Source organism: Odocoileus virginianus, chromosome 5 (genome assembly GCF_023699985.2).
Source record: "Odocoileus virginianus isolate 20LAN1187 ecotype Illinois chromosome 5, Ovbor_1.2, whole genome shotgun sequence".
In the NCBI taxonomy this organism is placed as follows: domain Eukaryota; kingdom Metazoa; phylum Chordata; class Mammalia; order Artiodactyla; family Cervidae; genus Odocoileus; species Odocoileus virginianus.
Genome location: NC_069678.1, coordinates 66,764,981 through 66,778,455, shown reverse-complemented (window position 1 = coordinate 66,778,455; position 13,475 = coordinate 66,764,981). Strand labels below are relative to the sequence as shown.

Genomic DNA, 13,475 nt, shown 5'->3' with positions numbered 1-13,475 from the left:
TACTGTTCCACTTTAGAATGGCAATGCAATAAGTGAAAAGAGGTTTAACTTCAGAGGCAAAGTTAGGTTTGAATCTGGCTCTGTTCCTTTACTAGCTTGGGGAAAGTCTTCCATCGCTCTGTGCCTCTATTTTATCTTCTATCAAAGCAGACAATGATTATGCTTCATTGTGTTAAGAGCATTAAATTAAGTACCATATAAAGGATTTGGTCCCTAGTAGGTTGTTAACAATTGTTAGTCCTTTTCTATTTTTCCTTCCTCATCAGAGGGCCAGGGACATCAAACCTTCTTGCAAACCTATGCAAAGCAGTTAAATTTAGTTCTGGGAAATTCTCCCCATAAGATCAGTCCCTACTGAGGAACTGAACACATGTTCATAATTTATGACTGGTCTTGGGCAACAGGCTCCCATTTGCAATTTTATGAAAATGATAAATCAATATCCAATAGTGGGGGATAATCTCAAGAAAGATACTGAGGCTCATTTTAACAATAAAAGGGCAGGGATTCCTGTCTCCAGCAAGAAGCATAGATGGGAGATCTTTGATACAATTTGTTTTATTTTTAGGCTTGGTAGTTTTCACAGTCATAGGTGTCTATACTGAAATTCTAAGAGAAGGTAAAGAGTTTGAGGGCTCTGTTGGGGGGCTTGGGTGTCTTAAATCACTCCTGCTTTCTTAGTTCAAGGCAGTATTTCACATCTGAAACACACATTTTCACTCCTAGATCTGACAAATGGCAAGATATAGACAAAGCAATTAAATCCACAATGCACCTGGAGGACGAACACTGTTTGAAAGTGGATAAATCATTAAGAAAGACCTGAACAGCACTTTAAAAAGTCTTTTTTTCTAATTGATGGTTGTCGCTTATAAGACTGGGCAAACAAATATAGAAAAATCTAACTGGATTAGCAACACTCATCAGGGTCACCTTCAAATGTTTTAATGTAATCCCAGAATCATTCTCCTCCAAGCTCCAAGACCATTCTCTAAGTGAAGAGGATTTAAAGAGCCTCTTAATGAAAGTGAAAGAGGAGAGTGAAAAAGCTGGCTTAAAACATCAATGTTCAAAAAACGAAGATCATGGCATCTGGTCCCATCACTTCAAGGCAAATAGATAGGGAAACAATGGAAACAGTGACAGACTTTATTTTCTTGGTCTCCAAAAATCACTGCAGATGGTGACCACAGTCATGAAATTAAAAGACTCTTGCTGTTTGGAAGAAAAGCTATGACCAAACTGACAGCATACTAAAGAGCAGAGACATTATTTTGCCAACAAAGGTCTGTCTAGTCAAAGCCATGGTTTTTCCAGTAGTCATGTATAGATGTGAGAATTGGACCATAAAGAAAGCTGAGCACCAAAGAATAGATGCTTTTGAACTGTGGTGTTGGAGAAGACTCTTGAGAGTCCCTTGGACTGCAAGGAGATCCAACCAGTCCATCCTAAAGGAAGTCAGTCCTGAATATTCATAGGAAGGACTGATGCTGAAGCTGAAACTCCAATACTTTGGCCACCTGATATGAAGAACTGACTCATTGGAAAAGACCCTGATCCTAAGAAGGATTGAAGGCAGGAGGAGAAGGGAGTGACAGAGGATGAGATGGTTGGATGGCATGACCAACTTGATGGACATGGTTTGAGGAAGCTCTGGAAGTTGGTGATGGACAGGGAGGTCTGGTGTGCTGCAGTCCATGGGGTCAGAAAGAGTCAGACATGACTAAGTGACTGAATTGAACTGAAGCTCTTCATAGCTTAAGATCATAGAATCTGGGCTAGGTGGGGCTCTTAAAATGATAATTTAAATTCCTCAACAACATCACCACTGAGGAGTCTCCCTACTTGTATTTGAGTACCTCCAGTAACAGAGAGGAACATCCGTTTTAGATAAGCTATAAAATACTATGCACTCATTTGTGTAGAGAATATGTGCTGCCATCACAAAGTACCACAAATTAGGTGACTTAAAACCACTGAAGTTTATTGTGTTACAGTTCTGAAGGCCAGAAGCTTGAAATTCAATCACTGGCAGAGCCCTGCTCCTTCTGAAACTTGTAGGGCAGAATTTTCCCTTGCTCCTAACTTATTTCTGCATTGATACAACCCCCTACAAGCTTTCTTTGTATATGTGATATTCCATACATACATTTGTGTACCATAAATATGTTTGTGTTGACTTTATCCCTAGCAGAAATTTTCATTCTAAGTAAAACAAGTCTCCTTGAAAATAAAAGGAGGACTGAATTGCAGCTGAGGGCCCAGGCAGCAAGGCCATGTTTATGACTCTGAAGTGAATTCCTTCCAAGATTGGCCAGCAGCGAAGAGAGACTTTGAAACAATGTATGGAAAATCCCAGCAACTGGGAGAGCAGACCAGGAGGTTGCAAAAGGACATGAAGAGACGCCCCAGTGCTGACTTGGCTATCAAATCGGCTGTGGAGGTGTTCTTAGACTTACTTTCTAATCCTCTCTCCAGTAAGACCAGGACTTTCTGAATGTGGTTGCCATCCTGGACATGGTCATGAAGTGGATGGATCCCTTTAGCCAGGGAAAGTTGAATCAGATCCAAAAGACCATGATTGACCCCTGAAAAAAGCCTGACAGTGTCTCCCAGAACCTCAAGATGGTGGTGGAAAGCAGGCTTCCTATACAGTAGGACTATAGGTGACTGCAGGACAAGGTAGAGAAGTATGAGCCAAAGGAGAAGACAAGATCAGTGCTCCCCAAACTCCACCAGGCCCCAGAAGAGCTCCAGTCTGTATGGGATGACCTTGAAACCAAGATCAAACAGCTCCTGGATGAGCTACTGAGGTCCTACAGCAGCTGATTCCACTCCTTCTAGACCAGCTTTGAGTCCCTGATCCCAGAGCAGCCCAGGAAGTGCATAAGACCTTTGGAGACTTGACCTAACATCTTGGCCAGCCTGGCCACCTGGATGAAGTTTGGGCAGCAGGAGTGGGAGACAGAGACCAGACTGAGGGAACCCAGTTGCACTCTGTCTTTGTTGTGGCTGATGACTAAATCCCTGTTCCCCTCAGAAGAGTCCTGAGACACAAGTCAGTCTCTTGAGCTTTTGACTTTTTCAAGTTTAGGCTCAGATGTCAACATAGCGGAAGGCCCTGCCCTTGGCCCTCCAGCTTATCTGCCAGGTTGGAGACAGAGGAGGCTTCTACTCTGCCTCACCAGCCCTTTGGAGCAAAAACTTGGCACCAGGAAGCTCAAGCAGGCTGCTCTCTCCCCACTCAATAGCAAGATCCAGGAGACATGGGTAAGCAGTGTAGCAAACCTCCAGGGGCTTTCTTATTTCCAAACTGTCCCCAGTACATCCTGGCCTAGAGCCAGAGCAAGCTTCCAACTTTTGGAGGGAATGGGTGTTGTCATCTCACTTGAGTGGTTGAGATCACATTCGCCTCCAAAAGAACCATCTTGGAAGTCCACCTATCCTTGTCTCCTTTCCACTTCAGATTCTTTTTCCCCACTGGGGGAGTTCTATTCTCCAAGAATGTATGTATCGGGGAATTCAGCCTTCCTTCTCAGAGCTGTGGTCCTCCAGCTTTAACAAGCTCCGCCCTCCAGCCTCCTAGCATGACAAAGGCTGGCTTAGCTCATTCCCATGCCTTAAGTCAAGTGTTAGAAAGTGCCCCAAGTCTCTTAGTTTCCTTGAGTAACCAGGATTCACCTCATGGAAGTATCCTACCATGCAAAATATCTTGGATGGATTCACAGCCTCAGAGTAAGAAGAGTAGGTTTTGTGCTGGCTTTATGCTGGGCCAGAAAGAGAAGGCAGTGTCCTGAGGCTGACCTTCAGGGGAAAGGCCCAAGGAACAGGCAGCCACGTCTTTTGGGATAAAGTCTAGACACCTCACAGCTGCCAGGAAGAACAACTGTCTGAGGATGTTCAATGAAGGATGCATTTGGTTAGTGCAGCTGTGGACCACAGCAGATGTGGAACTGGGTCCCCAGGGTTCCTGCCAGAAGCCAATATATCTGCTCTGGGGCATTGCGTCCTGTGTGGAGTTGACTGAAGATGGCAAAGGAGGGGTTCAGCTCAGAAATCAAACCACACCTTTGCAGCAGTTGGCTCCAAGTAGTCAGAACTAAAATGAGAGCATGCCATTTTTGCCCACAACCCCCACTTAGGACCAATGGGGAAAAACCAAATATGCTCCTGCTCAGCAATTCATAGGAAGACCATCTCCTCATCAGTTAGCCTCCACCTTCCCCACTCCCACAACCTTCCATCAGGATGGACCTTCCCCCTTTGCCACCATAAAGCTTTTTAACTCCTCTGCCTACATTTGGTTTTGGTCTCTGCCAAATAGAAGCTATGGCAGTGGCAGCCTCCTTTCTTACTGTCAATAAGCAGTGTTTGTTTGTTCTCATAATAGGCAAATTTGGCCTTGGAATACAGAATGAAGCAGGGCAAAAGCTAACAGAGTTTTGCCGAGAGAACACACTGGTCATAGCAAACACCCTCTTCCGACAACACAAGAGAAGACTCTACACATGGACATTACCAGATGGTCAATACCGGAATCAGATTGATTATATTCTTTGCAGCCAAAGACAGAGAAGCTCTATACAGTCAGCAAAAACAAGACCAGGAGCTGACTGCAGCTCAGAACACAAACACCTTATTGCCAAATTCAGACTTAAATTGAAGAAAGTAGGGAAAACCTCTAGACCATTCAGGTATGACCTAAATCAAATCCCTTATGACTATATAGTGGAAGTGAGAAATAGATTTAAGGGACTAGATCTGATAGACAGAGTGCCTGATGAGCTATGGATGGAGGTTCATGACATTGTACAGGAGACAGGAATCAAGACCATCCCCAAGAAAAAGAAATGCAAAAAATCAAAATGGCTGTCTGAGGAGGCCTTACAAATAGCTGGGAAAGGAAGAGAAGTGAAAGGCAAAGGAGAAAAGGAAAGATATACCCATTTGAATGCAGAGTTCCAAAGAATAGCAAGGAGAGATAAGAAAGCCTTCCTCAGTAACCAGGGCAAAGAAATAGAGGAAAACAATAGAATGGGAAAGACAAGAGATCACTTCAAGAAAATTAGAGATACCAAGGGAAAATTTCATGCAAAAATGGGCTCAATAAAGGACAAAAATGGTATGGACATAACAGAAGCAGAAGATATTAAGAAGAGGTGGCAAGGATACACAAAAGAACTCTATAAAAAAGATTTTCATGACCCAGATAATCATGATGGTATGATCATTTGTTTAGAGCCAGACATCCTGGAATGTGAAGTCAAGTGGGCCTTAGGAAGCATCACTAGGAACAAAGCTAGTGGAGGTGATGGAATTCCAGTTGAGCTATTTCAAATCCTAAAAGATGATGCTGTGAGAGTGCTGCACTCAATATGTCAGCAAATTTGGAAAACTCACCCGTGGTCAAAGGACTGGAAAAGGTCAGTTTTCATTCCAATCCCAAAGAAATGCAATGCCAAAGAATGCTCAAACTACTGTGCAATTGCACTCATCTCACATGTTAGTAAAGAAATGCTCAAAATTCTCCAAGCCAGTCTTCAACAGTACATGAACTGTGAACTTCCAGATGTTCAAACTGGTTTCAGAAAAGGCAGAGGAACCAGAGATCAAATTGCCAACATCCACTGGATCATGAAAAAAGCAAGAGAGTTTCAGAAAAACATCTATTTCTGCTTTATTGACTACGCCAAAGCCTTTGACTGTGTGGATCACAATAAACTGCGGAAAATTTTAAAAGAGATGGGAATACCAGACCACCTGACCTGCCTCTTGAGAAACCTGTATGCAGGTCAGGAAGCAACAGTTAGAACTGGACATGGAACAACAGACTGATTCCAAATAGGAAATGGAGTATGTCAAGGCTATATATTGTCACCTTGCTTATTTAACTTATATGCAGAGTACATCATGTGAAATGCTGGGCTGGATGAAGCACAGGCTGGAATCAAGATTACTGGGAGAAATATCAATAACCTCAGATATGCAGATGATACCACCCTTATGGCAGAAAGCAAAGAAGAACTAAAGAGCTTCTAGATGAAAGTGAAAGAGGAGAGTGAAAAAGTTGGCTTAAAGCTTAACATTCAGAAAACTAAGATCATGGTATCTGGTCCCATCATTTCATGGCAAATAGATGGGGAAACAGAGAGAGAATTTATATTGGGGGGCTCCAAAATCACTGCAGATGGTGACTTCAGCCATGAAATTAAAAGATGCTTACTCCTTTGAAGAAAAGTTTGACCAATCTAGACAGCAGAGACATTACTTTGCCAGCAAAAGTCCTAGTCAAGGCCATGGTTTTTCCAGTGGTTATGTATGGATGTGAGAGTTGGACTATAACAAAAGCTGAGCACCGAAGAATAGATGCTTTTGAACTGTGGTGTTGGAGAAGACTCTTCAGAGTCCCTTGGACTGCAAAAAAATCCAACCAGTCCATCCTAAAGGAAATCAGTCTTGAATATTCATTGGAAGGACTGATGCTGAAGTTGAAACTCCAATACTTTGGCCACCTGATGTGAAGAATTGACGCATTTGAAAGGACCTTGATGTTGGGAAAGATTGAAGGCAGGAGGAGAAGGGGACGGCAGAGGATGAGATGGTTGGATGGCATCTCTGACTCAGTGGACATGAGTTTGAGTAAACTTCCGGGAGTTGGTGATGGACGGGGAGGCCTGGTGTGCTGCAGTCCATGGGGTCGCAAAGAGCGGGACATGACTGAGCGACTGAACTGAGCTGAACTGTTCTCATTTGGGTGGTCTTTGTGTACCTCTACAGAGATTGTTAATTTGAGGAGAAAATAAAACACTCAGGATAGCATGCACCCCCTAAAAATATCTAGACAGGTTTTCAATATACTTTGCCTACTGATGGACTAGTTCCATTTATGAAGTTTTATACATCAAAAAGCTTTGAATTTGATCAGGTTGTTGATTGATTCACCTCTGAGAAAGTGGCATTTAATTTTAGCTACTCAGGTGGTGCTAGTGGTAAAGAACATGCCTGCTAATGCAGGATACGCAGGAGACTTGGGTTTGATCCCTGGGTCAGGAAGATCCCCTGTAGGAGGGCAAAACAACCCACTCCAGTATTCTTGCCTGGAGAATCCCATAGACAGAGGAGCCTGGTGGGCTAGACAATGAGTTAGACATGAGAGAAGTGACTTAGCATGCACATGCACTATATTTTGCAACATTTAATAGCTTATGCAATAGGTGGCTTCTCCAGAGGTTATTCTATGCCCAATGGCATTTAGCAGATAGAACAAAGTGCAGTCATCCTGCCCAAAAAACACAGATAAGTCTCACTGGAGAGCTGTATGCTAAATAACTGGTACTGGTGACAAAAGTACTCCCAACCCAAATTTCCTGTTACTAATATGGATTTCTTATTCTGAGAACCTGTTTTCTTGGCCACATGTTATGATGCCAATGAAGACATGCCAGAGATTACCTCCTGTGTAACTTGGTGTTAGAGCACCACGTGTGTCCACTGATGGTGGCAGGCACTATTACTATATCAAGGTAGATAAAAGTCCACTTTTTAAAAATGCCAATTCAAGATACAAATCATGTGTACAGCATACTCAGAATGGAGTTTTGAGCAGTCTGTTATCCTGAAGACTTCCAAACTTCAGTTCCAAGGATTTGCCAGCCATCCTTGGCAATCCTGGGATCATAGTTATCCCAGTCTCTGCATGTATCATCACATGGCCATGTTCTTCCTGCATGAATTTCCCCTTTTCTTATAAGGACATCAGTCACATTGGCTTAAGGTCTCACCCTACTGCTGTGTGACCTTATCTTAACTAATTACATCTCCAATGACTCTATTTCCAAATAAGTTCACATTCTGTACTAGGGGTTAAGACTTTGAAGTTCAGCCAAACACACTTAGTAATAAAGTGACCTTAGCCCAGTTACTTAAGCCATGGTTTCATCTTCCAAAAATAGGACTAAAATTTGAGAAAATTAAATGAATGGCTAGAGAGTGTATATCAAAAGATGATTAGCACAGTAGGTGTTAAAGAATGCTGAAGAATGTTCTATGGTAGGTGCTAAAGAATGCTACTTTTTCCTTTCTCAATAATAAAATTTTATTGTCTGATCAATTTATTTTTTTTACATATTCTACTCTTCCAGCAAAGATTTATTGAACACTTAATATATGCCATTATGAGGTATCATTCATATAGCAGAAAAAGAGATGTGATCCTTTCCCTCATGGAGGTTAATCCAACTTTATCCTGGATTTTAATTGAAGAGTTTATTTAGCAAAATGATCTTCAAGATAAGAATGTTTGCTAGCCCACAGTCTGACTATTGAAGAGTAATAAAGGGAAACAGAATCAACATTTATTGAGTGTTTATCATGTAGTAGATGCTATGTAAGATGAGTTATGTTATATCTTGTTGAATTCCCCCAGATCTGGGAATGTATATTCAGTTAGTTAAACTGTGACTCAGAGAAGTGAAGAAAGCTGCCTGTAAGCTCTCAGCTAGTAACTTCTAGAGCCACTTTCCTCTCTGCTACACCTAAGAGTCTGTGTGTTATCAGTCAGGCATTTAAGTTGTCAAACTGAAGACACAGGATGTAGAGATGTATGAGGTAAAATAGCAGCTCAATTCTCCTTTAGTAAAACCCTTGACTCTATGCATTGGGTGGTGGTTTATCTTAAAAATTGCCAGGTCACTTTTCTACCCAGTTATGGCTTCTTTTTCTACTCATATGACAACAATTCAAGTGAAGCTTACACTATGCAAATTCTGCTTACTTTATGATGAATGAGTGGAGAGATCTAGTACCACCCTTTAACCATGGTCTTTGGGAATCAGAATGGTAAGGGATGCAATCAGTGGCCACATATGTAGACTTGTTACAGTATTTTGACCCCCTTAATTCTCTGTTCTAAGAAACTAGATAACCATGCATTAGCTGAAAGGGATTCCCTTACCATGTTTCTTATTGACTGTTAGGTCTTCCCAAGATTCTGTATCACTACCCAAGGACTCATAAACACAAGTATCAGTTAACAAGCTCTCCATATGGTTTGTTTTTTCAGAGAAATCCTAGGAGATTAGCAGCTTGGAAATCCTCATACCTGTGTAGTTGATGTCTGTTTCTATGTCCTTTCCCTTCTTTTTATGGTCTGTGTGGATCATATATTATTCTATTGGACACCAGCAGGAATCCTAAAAGCCTTTCAGAATAATACATTTCTTCTTTTTGGGGTGGAGGGATAACCTACTTCAGAACTCTTTAAGTATCTTATCATGAATTTGCTGAGGCTTACTAAATAGGTTACACTTGATTCATTTGTCCATATATAGTTGTGAATCAAAGTCTATTCAATATTGAAAAGGTTCTTTTTACTGTCACTACTGTCAGTGAGAATCTTAGGGCAGTGGTTATCAACTGAGAGCAATTTTGCCAGTCCCCTCCCAGGAACATTTGTCTGCAGATAGTTTTGCTTTTTGTAACTGGTATATGTGTGGAAGTGTCATTGGCATCTATCTGGGAGAGACAAAGGATGCTGTTAAACATCTTACAATCACAGGAACCTCTTCCACAAGAAAGAATTATCTGGCCCAAATATCAATAGTATCATCAATAGGTTGAGAAACCCTAACCTAGAAGAATATTTCTCTATTACAGCCTTCAGGCATCTCTTTGCAAACTATATGAACCTGTGTTCCAGGGTCAGATCAACTACTTATTAATTATTTTAACATAGTCAAGCAGTTCAGTGCTTTTGGACATGGGCTTCACTGCTTGTATGTAAAAATGAGGAAGTGGTTTTGAAACCACTTCAATATGTTTTGAAACATATTGAGCCACTAGTTAAATTTTATGGTCAAAGGAAAAGGGGGAAAATATTTTGTATTCAAAGATTTTTTTTGAAGGGTTATTTATAATAGTGGATAGTATAAGACAATTCTATATAAATCTCCCCATTCTGGCTCAGATGGTAAAGAATGTGCCTGCAAAGCAGCAGACCCAGATTTGATCCCCCGAGGCAGGAAGATCCCTTGGGGAAGGGAGTGGCTACCCACTCCAGTGTTCTTGCCCGGAGAGTTCCATGGAGAGAGGATCCTGGCAGGCTACAGCCCATGGGGTTGCAAAGAGTTGGACACAACTGAGCGACTAATACTACTTTCTGTTTAAATAGATGATAGTTTATCTCATTGAACATTATGAGGATATTATTTAAAAATCAGTTCTTATACATGGAAAATGCCTTTATTCTAATGCTAGGAATGAAAGTAATGGGATTCAAATTTGTATGTAAAGTCAGCAAGAGGGAAATTGGTTACTTTGTTTTCTGAGAAGCCTCTATCCATTGCTTACTGTTGCACTCATAACACTGCCCATGCCTCACTTGTTTATGTTTATATCTTTATGACCAAACTGTGTACTTTAACTGGATGATAGTGGGTTTTAGTCACCTCTGTATCTGCAATGTCTTGCGTATAACTAACTGCATGGTCTCTCAGGAGATAGGTTAGTACTACATGCTTTGACTTCATCATCTGAAAAATGCAGGCAAAACTGTGCAGTTGTTGAGAGCAATAAATGAAGTAATGCTTGTAAGTATCATAGCACTCTACCTGACAGATAATAACTATTCAATAAACTTAGTTATTGTTATTACTTACATTCCAACTCCATCAGTAACAAGGGGTGTAATATTGGGAAAGTAAATCAGGTCTTATTTTCTTTTCTCTTTCCTGCTTTTCCTTCTATAAAACTTGTATTAGACTATCTAAGTTCTACTTCCCAGATTCTAGATTTTATATCCTTTGATTCTGAGGATTAAAGTCATCAGGAGCCTTGCAAGAGGTCTAATCCTGTGCAAACTCTTAGAGTTGAAAAGGGGTCCATTGATTGTGGTCTTATGTGACTTTGAGGCTGAGGACAGTCATCAGGAGGGAGAATTTAGTGGGTAGGCAGGAGATGATGTAGTGTCAGGGAAAGAGCAGATTAGGCATCAAAGAACTGGGAGACCTCACTCATGTGTTGTGTGGCTGCACATATTATTCCTCCATGACAGCTTCCAGCTTCTCACCAGTAATGTAAGAAAGAAATAGCTAGCAAGTTGAAGGGCTCTCCCGCTCCTACCTGGTATGATTTTGGCCCTTTCTCATCCTGTCGGACATGATCTGCTGAATTCCCTGTTCTGTGCAGTGGTTGTTCGCCTACTCACCACCTGGGTGCTCTCCTCCCTCATTCTGTGACTCTAGGTTTTGAAGACAGTTCATGTCATCTTCCTGTTTAGATGCTACTTTGTTAAGCACTCCTGTGTGCTGGACAGAAATCCCAGAATAATGCAAGTAGTTTGGATTTCTTAGGGTTCTTTTTGCAACAGAATAACCATAATGAGTCTCCTGGGACTAACTGAAGCTTAAAGAAAAGCCTTCTGGTACTGAGAACCTAAAGGCAATGAGAAAATCCTTCCCAGGAAACAGAGAGGTTTGAAATAACAGATTAGAAGCCACCTGGAAACAGATTGATAATGATGAAGAAGTCATTAAATCTTAGTTTTATCCTGTCTTACTCCAGAAAGGACAACAGATTAAATGAAGGCAGATTTAAATTCAGTATCTGAGTCAAGTTTGTGACTAAGAACTATAACCTATCAAACAATGAAACTAACTTCCTTTCAAGGAAGGGAGAGTGGGAAGTTTTAAAGCTGGAGAAGATTCTTGTTTCTGATGAGAGAAAGCACTTAATAACCTTCAAATTCTTTTCAGCTCTGACATGATTATTCTATCCAGGAAGGTGATAACACTTGGTGAGAACTAATACTGTGGATTGGCCACTATATCAGGTACTAGAGACTAAGCACTACCTGCTCACAACGACCGTAAAAAGGCCTTAATAATTCCATCTTGCAGATAAGAAAATTGTGTCTCAGAAAGGGAAACTAGATGTTTTTCACATACTTGAAAGAGGTGCAGTGGGGTCTGACTTTCTATCTGGTGAAGAAGCTTTAAGAAGTCAGAAATCAGCTGGTTCTTGCTGCTTTGACTCCACCAGTTTGGGTTCATGAGTTCCTCCATAGGGGAACCAATGGAGAGGCAGGTTGTTGACTGCTTTGCACGTAGAAGGGGACAGGAGGAGAAACAAATGACTCTACTCATTGACCAAGAGGAAGAAGGAGGATGCCTGTGAGGAGAGCTTCTTTGGGAGCCCCTGCCACCTGGCGTTTCCACCTCCTCGAAGCCCCATGCCACTCCCATGCCAGCATGGCATGACACTCCCATGCCAGCCTGTCAGTAGAGAAACTGGCAAGGAGAGAACTCACTCAGAGGATGCTGGGCACAGCAGCCTGCCCACAGGGTGTTCTGTGAAAGGGAGGACCCTAGGAGCAGGGAGCAGTGGCCAATCCCAGTGGTCAGCAGGAAAAGGAAAGGAAGAGAGGGCTGAAATGTATTGTGTGTCTTATGCACTGTGTTGTACTCAGCACTTTAAAGAGATTTCCTCTTTTAATTCCTCTCAACAGTCCTATTAAGAAGGTATTATTTTCTTCATTTTTCCAAATGAAGACACTAGGGCTTTTAGTGAAATTGTCTTACATTATTCTGCGTGCATTGGATATTAAGCCAATCTTGTCTGACTCTGAATTCCCCATTTTTCTACCTAATTATGGTTTTCTAAATTCTATTCACTGGTGTCCCTTCTTGCATTTTCACCATAACTGCATAGCCCTATACTTTTATCTGACATTTTTTTAATAAATCAACTCCCTTCCTTCTTAAATTTTAGTTAGATGAATGCATTTTAAAAGGGAGATGCATAATGCCAACATAAATGGAAAGCAATTTCACTCACCCTAAATAGATGGTAATAACAAAATGAATAAATGAAAACAAAATACTGTTATTAAATTCCTGCTGTAAAGTCTTAGGTCTAGAAGACTCTGTGCCTAAGGCATACTTTCTTTGTAAAAATGAAGATTAGTGAAGTGTTAGATGCTAAAGGTGCAGAGCACCAAAGTGATGCTTTCCTCATTGGTATCACTGAATGGATCAAAAGAGAATTGAAATTCTTGTCTTGTGTTTCAAGGCTATTTAATGCCCTTTCTCTAACCCAGCACATACCATTTCCTGGGCCATCAGTATTCCATGTCTGTACTTTGGCAAGTTCATCATGATCGTGGCAATCTTATAAGGTCCTGTCCTGAAATCAAGCAAGTGCTCACTTTGAATATCATTTCCCCAAATGAAACAACACAGGTTACTAGATAAGAAGCAGAGAAGGATGCAGAAAATATCTAGATCCTCCCAAGCAGTTTTCCTACCTTGAGTTAGTCATCCAATATGTCATGAAGATCATGGCAATTTTCTATTAAGGAAAATGAAGAGATTTCTGGTTTCAGATATAAGTAATTCTCAATTTCTTATCTTGGAATTCAAGATCTTGTAAAATTCCATTAGGCCCCACCACCAGCATTGTACTCAGCCCAAAGGAAGTCA

The 13,475-nt window shown here is 41.2% G+C and overlaps 1 long non-coding RNA gene and 1 pseudogene across 4 annotated transcripts in view; both read left to right on the top strand.

Moving 5' to 3' along the window:
• LOC110126063 (bridging integrator 3 pseudogene) overlaps positions 1-2,829 on the top strand; it is a 34,386-nt pseudogene extending 31,557 nt beyond the window's left edge.
• Positions 1-13,475, top strand: part of LOC110126067 (uncharacterized) — a 396,803-nt gene that overhangs the window by 212,271 nt on the left and 171,057 nt on the right. The window lies entirely within an intron of this gene.